This window comes from Salvelinus alpinus, chromosome 6 (assembly GCF_045679555.1).
Source record: "Salvelinus alpinus chromosome 6, SLU_Salpinus.1, whole genome shotgun sequence".
Classification (NCBI taxonomy): Eukaryota; Metazoa; Chordata; class Actinopteri; order Salmoniformes; family Salmonidae; genus Salvelinus; species Salvelinus alpinus.
Window position 1 is genome coordinate 11,848,366 of NC_092091.1, and position 9,938 is coordinate 11,858,303.

The window sequence follows — 9,938 nt, forward strand, 5'->3', positions numbered from 1 at the left end:
TACAACACTAAACTTCATGTAGTAATAGTTTTCCTTTGTTATTTATTCCAAGGTGTGTCTTTAACTTGTAAATGGATTGTGTGGAGGTGAGTTAGTGGTGTGGCTGATAGAATAGAATGAAAAGGGAGGATGGGAGGGGAAATGGTAAAAATGTACTTAACAAGTCACAAAATAAGTTACATGGACTCACTCTGTAATCAATAATATAACTTGAGACAAAGTCTTTCCTGCCAGAGACGTAGCCAGGAAAACTCCTGGCCCTAATAGAAGCTGCAGAGGATTCAGTGTTGTCTTGTTTACCTGCAGGCCACCCTCTTGGTTCTAGAAGACCAGAGGATTCAGTGGTGTCTTGTTTACCTGCAGGCCACCCTCTTGGTTCTAGAAGAGCAGAGGATTCAGTGGTGTCTTGTTTACAATGAGGGCTGTGTACATAGAGTCTGGTAGTGCTCAGTTTTAGCAACACTGTAATGAGGGCTGTTTACATAGAGTCTGGGAGAGCTCAGTTTTAGCAACACTAGTTAAACTGTAGTAGGATGTTTCAGCCTAGCTCCTTGCTTTCTGTGGTGGTGGGGAAGCCAGCGGAAACACAGAGCATAGGGGTTGGTAATGTTGTCTAGTTGCGCCGTAATTGTCTCAGTGTTCTGTCACTCATGGGCACATAACGTCACCACAAAATCTACGGGGAGAGCTCGAAAATGTAATCCCCTTGGGTGCTGCCATAGAGTTACATTAGAAGTGCCCATCCAAGAAGGCTCAAGGTCATTGGCCACAGATAAAATTATGTCAAATCACATTATAACTACTGTAGCTTTGATAGGACTGATCATGTCAACACCCTACTTTCAAAATCTTAGCTAGCTGTCATCATCATGAATCAAGTCGACAATCTACTGGCAAAACCTTTTCAATCCTTGTCATATGAAGAGAAATTAGAGATAAATGGCTCGGTGCTCATCGGCCATTGGACATAAACATTACACAACAAGTGGGAAATGTCAAATTCAACAATGAGTGGTTTGGAAGGAAGCAGTGCTAGTGTCACAAAGCAATCACTGTGTTGCTTCCCCTGCCTGCTATTCAGTGGAGAGGGTGTGTGGTCCAAGTCTGGGTTTAAGGGTTTAAAACATCTATCTGAAAGGGTTCAAAACATGACAACTTTGCGTCACATATAGACAACGTGGTTAAATTGGGATTACTGGGGAAAATAAATGTTTGGCTCAGCTAGACTCCGCATATAGATGAGCCATCAACCTTCACAACCAACAAACAGAGGAGAATAGGTACGTGCTTGCCAAAATTATAGCATGCATTAAATTGTGTGGCAATTGTGAGACAGCATTGTGGGGCCATGACGATTTGACTCCTTGAACCCAGGGGTTTTCAGGTGTATTTTTGAGACCATGTGTGAAGGAGGTTACAGGCTTCAAATACATTATGACAACCAACCCATTTGAAGGGTACATCAAGCATGATCCAAAACACACTATTGGATTGTATGTATGAAATGTACAGAGAAGCTGTAGCTAAGGAGATGTCTGAGACTCCTTTTGTGTCTGTACAGGCAGATGAGACCACTGAAGTCTCCTGTAAATAACAGATGGAAATAGTGCTGTGCTACATGTTACAAGACAACAGTGTGTGAGAGGATGTTGTAGAGGTGAAGGACAAAAATGGTGTTGGCCTCTCCAAGTCCTAGCACCACTGAATGTCAAGTTACACAAACCTGTGACAGGGCAGCGGTGATGAGTGGTAATGTACCTGGTGTCCAAACGCTAGGATTCCTTTCCCACCGCACAACTCCAGTGTGCTACCAAGCTATGGCCTGTGGGCAACCAGGAGAAATTGAACAGGGAGCTGTTCACTGTCTACCTGCATCCTGAGCTGCACACTGGAAAACAACACTTTCTTTATTGAAATCACTCTACGAGAACAACCTGCAGAAGGCCTTGTCTGCGACGGTCTCTCTTCTCAAAATCATCACCATCACTCTGATGACAACTGCCGAGTCAGAGAGAAACTTTGGGTCAGAAAAGGTTAAATGCATCGGCCATGCTGTCAATCCAGCATGACTTCATCCTGAGAATGCCCGACTTTGATAAAGTCATTGATAAGTTTTCCCACAAGAAGGACCGCTGTGCCAACTTCCTGTTCAAGTGAGCACAGCATAACAATGGTCCATAAATATGTCTAGTATGCTGCGGCATAAATAATGTAATATGCCAGGAAGATGTGAATACTGTAGCTAAGAAAGTAATACTAAGTGTATGTTGTGTAGTATGCAGTTAGTAGCCCATGTGCCTCACCCTAGGAATGTGGTCCCTTTCTCCCTCATAACTTAGCCTACTGTTCTGACTTGGTCGTGCACATCTGAGAAATCTCATCTTCCAATATTGAAACAGCTTTCATTGTCTGCTTATGTGCCCCTGTTAATTTAGCCTACTGTTCTGACTTGGTGTACAGGGAGAATACTGTAAGAAAGGCACATATTCGGAGTTAGTTTGCTGTCCATTTCAAAAGTGCTGATCTAATAAGCGGCATATAGGCTACGTCTCAGCTCACTCATGACTTAATGGAAATGACGGCTTGCCTCTTAACCTCTTATCGTCATATATGTCATAGTTTGTACATCTGCATTGTTATATTGCTTATAAAGGTCTATCTCATTAATATCTTATTAATCATTTGAGGCAATGTTAGAAAGATGCATTTAATTGTTTTTCTTACTTTGTATGTTATTATTATCTCTGGTGCTTTTCTCCTCGAGGAGAGTGGTAAGTTACAGACCCAACAACATTATCTTATAGTATCCCCTCCTCGTAATCATATTTGCCAGTGACAGTCTCTCCCAATTCAAATATTTGTGTTCAACAGACAGTTCTGTAATCTACCCATGTAATTCCAGCTCACATTGACAGGGTTGTTTTGTTTGGTCAATGTGCTGTCAGTGGGTCTGTATATTGTCTATAAAAGTGGATCCTCCTGATTGTTTTGTCCTTCCTTTTGAGACCACATGGGCCTCATAAAATACTTCAAATGGTAAGCTAACCACTGACTCTGGGTCTCTCTCTCTCTCTTTCTCTCTCTGTGGTGACTTAAAGAAGAGTAAAGTTAAGTCCTCAACATCTATCTGAATTTATCTGAACTAACATCTATCTGAATTTATCTGAACTAACATCTATGTGAATTTCTGTCGCTGTCCATTTAGAAAGTGCTGAATGAACAGGCCTCCCTCATCGCAGCTCGTTTACTTGCACTTGCTTATACTTAGAGCTAAGTGTTAATTATATAAGAACAAACATAGTGAATTTACTGAACATCAATGTAATAATGTTTGTTTATGGTCTAAACTCATGTCGACATTCATTATTATTGAAGGAGAATGTGGTTCTTATCCAGTCACACAAATCCACAAGGAGTCAGTAGAAACCATATGCATTGAATCAAGTCAGCCATAAGCTCCACTCTAAGGACAGCTGGATGTACCCTATACGTTTGTGGTGCCGTTTGTCACCGTTATAGTGCATTTAATTTATTGTTTAGAGATGTGTAGAGGCTTCGCTGTCCTCTGAAAGAAATAGGTTGTTTGCCCCACCAAGATTGACATGATAAAATCACCACTGAATATAGAAGACAGAGACATATCATTACATACAGTATAGAACACCATCTAGAAGACATATCATTACATACAGTATAGAACACCATCTATAAGACATATCATTACATACAGTACAGAACACCATCTAGAAGACAGAGACATATCATTACATACAGTATAGAACACCATCTAGAAGACATAGACATATCATTACGTTACAGTATAGAACACCATCTAGAAGACATATCATTACATACAGTATAGAACACTATCTAGAAGACATAGACATATCATTACATACAGTATAGAACACCATCTAGAAGACATAGACATATCATTACATACAGTATAGAACACCATCTAGAAGACATAGACATATCATTAAATACAGTATTGAACACCATCTAGAATCAAATCAAATCAAGTTTATTTTATATAGCCCTTCGTACATCAGCTAATATCTCGAAGTGCTGTACAGAAACCCAGCCTAAAACCCCAAACAGCAAGCAATGCAGGTGTAGAAACACGGTGGCTAGGAAAAACTCCCTAGAAAGGCCAAAACCTAGGAAGAAACCTAGAGAGGAACCAGGCTATGAGGGGTGGCCAGTCCTCTTCTGGCTGTGCCAGGTGGAGATTATAACAGAACATGGCCAAGATTTTCAAAAATGTTCATAAGTGACAAGCATGGTCAAATAATAATCAGGAATAAATGTCAGTTGGCTTTTCATAGCCGATCATTAAGAGTTGAAAGCAGCAGGTCTGGGACAGGTAGGGGTTCCATAACCGCAGGCAGAACAGTTGAAACTGGAATAGCAGCAAGGCCAGGTGGACTGGGGACAGCAAGGAGTCATCATGCCCGGTAGTCCTGACGTATGGTCCTAGGGCTCAGGTCCTCCGAGAGAGAGAAAGAAAGAGAGGAGAGAATTAGAGAGAGCCAAGATTTTCAAAATGTTCATAAATGACAAGCATGGTCAAATAATAATCAGGAATAAATGTCAGTTGGCTTTTCATAGCCGATCATTAAGAGTTGAAAGCAGCAAGTCTGGGACAGGTAGGGGTTCCATAACCGCAGGCAGAACAGTTGAAACTGGAACAGCAGCAAGGCCAGGTGGACTGGGGACAGCAAGGAGTCATCATGCCCGGTTGTCCTGACGTATGGTCCTAGGGCTCAGGTTCTCAGAGAGAGAGAAAGAAAGAGAGAAGGAGAGAATTAGAGAGAGCATACTTAAATTCACACAGGACACTGGATAAGACAGGAGAAGTACTCCAGATATAACCAACTGACCCTAGCCCCCCGACACATAAACTACTGCAGCATAAATACTGGAGGCTGAGACAGGAGGGGTCAGGAGACACTGTGGCCCCATCCGATGATACCCCCGGACAGGGCCAAACAGGAAGGATATAACCCCACCCACTTTGCCAAAGCATAGCCCCCGCACCACTAGAGGGATACCTTCAACCACCAACTTACAATCCTGAGACAAGGCCGAGTATAGCCCACAAAGATCTCCACCACAGCACAAACCAAGGGAAGGCGCCAACCCAGACAGGAAGATCACGTCAGTAACTCAACCCACTCAAGTGACGCACCCCTCCTAGGGACGGCATGAAAGAGCACCAGTAAGCCAGTGACTCAGCCCCTGTAATAGGGTTAGAGGCAGAGAATCCCAGTGGAGAGAGGGGAACCGGCCAGGCAGAGACAGCAAGGGCGGTTCGTTGCTCCAGAGCCTTTCCGTTCACCTTCACACTCCTGGGCCAGACTACACTCAATCATATGACCTACTGAAGAGATAAGTCTTCAGTAAAGACTTAAAGGTTGAGACCGAGTCTGCGTCTCTCACATGGGTAGGCAGACCATTCCATAAAAATGGAGATCTATAGGAGAAAGCCCTGCCTCCAGCTGTTTGCTTAGAAATTCTAGGGACAATTAGGAGGCCTGCGTCTTGTGACCGTAGCGTACGTGTAGGTATGTACGGCAGGACCAACTCGGAAAGATAGTTAGGAGCAAGCCCATGTAACGCTTTATAGGTTAAAAGTAAAACATTGAAATCAGCCCTTGCCTTAACAGGAAGCCAGTGTAGGGAAGCTAGCACTGGAGTAATATGATCAAATTTCTTGGTTCTAGTCAGGATTCTAGCAGCCGTATTTAGCACTAACTGAAGTTTATTTAGTGCTTTATCCGGGTAGCCGGAAAGTAGAGCATTGCAGTAGTCTAACCTAGAAGTAACAAATGCATGAATTCATTTTTCTGCATCATTTTTGGACAGAAAATTTCTGATTTTTGCAATGTTACGTAGATGGAAAAAATCTGTCCTTGAAACAGTCTTGATATGTTCGTCAAAAGAGAGATCAGGGTCAAGAGTAACGCCGAGGTCCTTCACAGTTTTATTTGAGACGACTTTACAACCATCAAGATTAATTGTCAGATTTAACAGAAGATCTCTTTGTTTCTTGGGACCTAGAACAAGCATCTCTGTTTTGTCCGAGTTTAAAAGTAGAACGTTTTCAGCCATCCACTTCCTTATGTCTGAAACACAGGCTTCTAGCGAGGGTAATTTTGGGGCTTCACCATGTTTCATTGAAATGTACAGCTGTGTGTCATCCGCATAGCAGTGAAAGTTAACATTATGTTTTCGAATAACATCCCCAAGAGGTAAAATATATAGTGAAAACAATAGTGGTCCTAAAACGGAACCTTGAGGAACACCGAAATGTACAGTTGATTTGTCAGAGGACAAACCATTCACAGAGACAAACTGATATCTTTCCGACAGATAAGATCTAAACCAGGCCAGAACTTGTCCGTGTAGACCAATTTGGGTTTCCAGTCTCTCCAAAAGAATGTGGTGATCGATGGTGTCAAAGGCAGCACTAAAGTCTAGTAGCACGAGGACAGATGCAGAGCCTCGGTCTGACGCCATTAAAAGGTAATTTACCACCTTCACAAGTGCAGTCTCAGTGCTATGATGGGGTCTAAAACCAGACTGAAGCATTTCGTATACATTGTTTGTCTTCAGGAAGGCAGTGAGTTGCTGCCTTCCTGAAGCTGAAGCTGAAGCTTTTCCTGTTAGAAGCTGTTAGAAGCTTTTCCTGTTAGAAAAGCAACAGCTTTTTCTAACATTTTTGAGAGGAATGGAAGATTCGATATAGGCCGATAGTTTTTTATATTTTCCGGGTCAACGTTTGGCTTTTTCAAGATAGGCTTTATTACTGCCACTTTTAGTGAGTTTGGTACAAATCCGGTGGATAGAGAGCCGTTTATTATGTTCAACATAGGAGGGCCAAGCACATGAAGCAGCTCTTTCAGTAGTTTAGTTGGAATAGGATCCAGTATGCAGCTTGAAGGTTTAGAGGCCATGATTATTTTCATCATTGTGTCAAGAGATATAGTACTAAAACACTTAAGTGTCTCTCCCGATCCCAGGCCCTGGCAGAGCTGTGCAGATCCAGGAGACATAGACATATCATTACATACAGTATAGAACACCATCTAGAAGACAGAGACATATCATTAAATACAGTATTGAACACCATATAGAAGACAGAGACATATCATTACATACAGTATAGATGTCACGCCCTGGCCTTTATTATCTTTGTTTTCTTTATTATTTTAGTTAGGTCAGGGTGTGACATGGGGGATGTATGTGTTTTGTATTGTCTAGGGGTTTTTGTATGTTTATGGGGCAGTGTTTAGTCTAGGTGTATGTATGTCTATGGTTGCCTAGATTGGTTCTCAATTAGAGATAGCTGTCTATCGTTGTCTCTGATTGGGAGCCATATTTAGGCAACCATAGTCATTAGGTAGTTTGTGGGTGATTGTCTATGTCTATGTCTAAGTTGCCTGTGTCTGCACTTTTGTTTATTATAGCTTCACGTTTGTCGGTTTATTGTTTTGTCTAGTTTGTATTAGTGTTCGTTTCGTCTTCTTCTAATAAAGAGAAGGATGTATTTATATCACGCTGCGCCTTGGTCCTCTCTTTCACGTAACGACGATCGTGACAGAATCACCCACCAAAACCGGACCACCATCTAGAAGACATAGACATATCATTACATAAAGTATAGAACACCATCTAGAAGACATATCATTACATACAGTATAGAACACCATCTAGAAGACATAGACATATCATTACATACAGTATAGAACACCATCTAGAAGACATAGACATATCATTACATACAGTATAGAACACCATCTAGAAGACATATCATTACATACAGTATAGAACACCATCTAGAAGACATAGACATATCATTACATAAAGTATAGAACACCATCTAGAAGACATAGACATATCATTACATACAGTATAGAACACCATCTAGAAGACATAGACATATCATTACATACAGTATAGAACACCATCTAGAAGACATAGACATATCATTACATACAGTATAGAACACCATCTAGAAGACATAGACATATCATTACATACAGTATAGAACACCATCTAGAAGACATATCATTACATACAGTATAGAACACCATCTAGAAGACATAGACATATCATTACATACAGTATAGAACACCATCTAGAAGACATAGACATATCATTACATACAGTATAGAACACCATCTAGAAGACATATCATTACATACAGTATAGAACACCATCTAGAAGACATAGACATATCATTACATACAGTATAGAACACCATCTAGAAGACATAGACATATCATTACATACAGTATAGAACACCATCTAGAAGACATAGACATATCATTACATAAAGTATAGAACACCATCTAGAAGACATAGACATATCATTACATACAGTATAGAACACCATCTAGAAGACATAGACATATCATTACATACAGTATAGAACACCATCTAGAAGACATAGACATATCATTACATACAGTATAGAACACCATCTAGAAGACATATCATTACATACAGTATAGAACACCATCTAGAAGACATATCATTACATACAGTATAGATCACCATCTAGAAGACATAGACATATCATTACATACAGTATAGAACACCATCTAGAAGACATAGACATATCATTACGTTACAGTATAGAACACCATCTAGAAGACAGAGACATATCATTACATACAGTATAGAACACCATCTAGAAGACATAGACATATCATTACATACAGTATAGAACACCATCTAGAAGACATAGACATATCATTACATACAGTATAGAACACCATCTAGAAGACATAGACATATCATTACATACAGTATAGAACACCATCTAGAAGACATAGACATATCATTACATACAGTATAGAACATCGTCTAGAAGACATAGACATATCATTACATACAGTATAGAACACCATCTAGAAGACATATCATTACATACAGTATAGAACACCATACATTTACATTTACATTTAAGTCATTTAGCAGACGCTCTTATCCAGAGCGACTTACAAATTGGTGCATTCACCTAATGACATCCAGTGGAACAGCCACTTTACAATAGTGCATCTAAATCTTTTAAGGGGGGGGGGGGGGGGGGGGGCAGAAGGATTGCTTTATCCTAGGTATTCCTTGAAGAGGTGGGGTTTCAGGTGCCATCTATAAGACATATCATTACATACAGTATAGAACACCATCTAGAAGACATAGACATATCATTACATACAGTATAGAACACCATCTAGAAGACAGAGACATATCATTACATACAGTATAGAACACCATCTAGAAGACATATCATTACATACAGTATAGATCACCATCTAGAAGACATAGACATATCATTACATACAGTATAGAACACCATCTAGAAGACATAGACATATCATTACATACAGTATAGAACACCATCTAGAAGACATAGACATATCATTACATACAGTATATCATAGACGACATGTATAAATCCTTACTTTATATTTCCTGTAACACTTTCCATTACAGTATCCTTATTACTGGTTAGGGTTACTGCTGCTAGTACAGTGGAAGAATGAGGTATCACAGTACTTGTTACACCACTGTACTAACAGGAACAATTACACACCAATAAACACTGTAATGTAAAGTATTACCTCATTCTCAATGATCAGTCAATACATCCAGTATTAATTTCCCCTACAGTACATTGTATCCACTTCAAGTCCCCCTCCCCCCATTGTAGCTAATCATAACACATTGTTCAGTTTTACAACCACGTATGAGTTATTATGGAGGCTTATAGTTAGTGTCATAGCACATCAGTTTAAGACATTACAACATTCATTAAAAACATTATAATATGTACTTCATAGAAACTGTTACCCTTTATATATTCTAAACACTCTATTTAATGTATTCCATAATAAGGGTCCTAACCTAGGAACTAAAATATTTGTCTC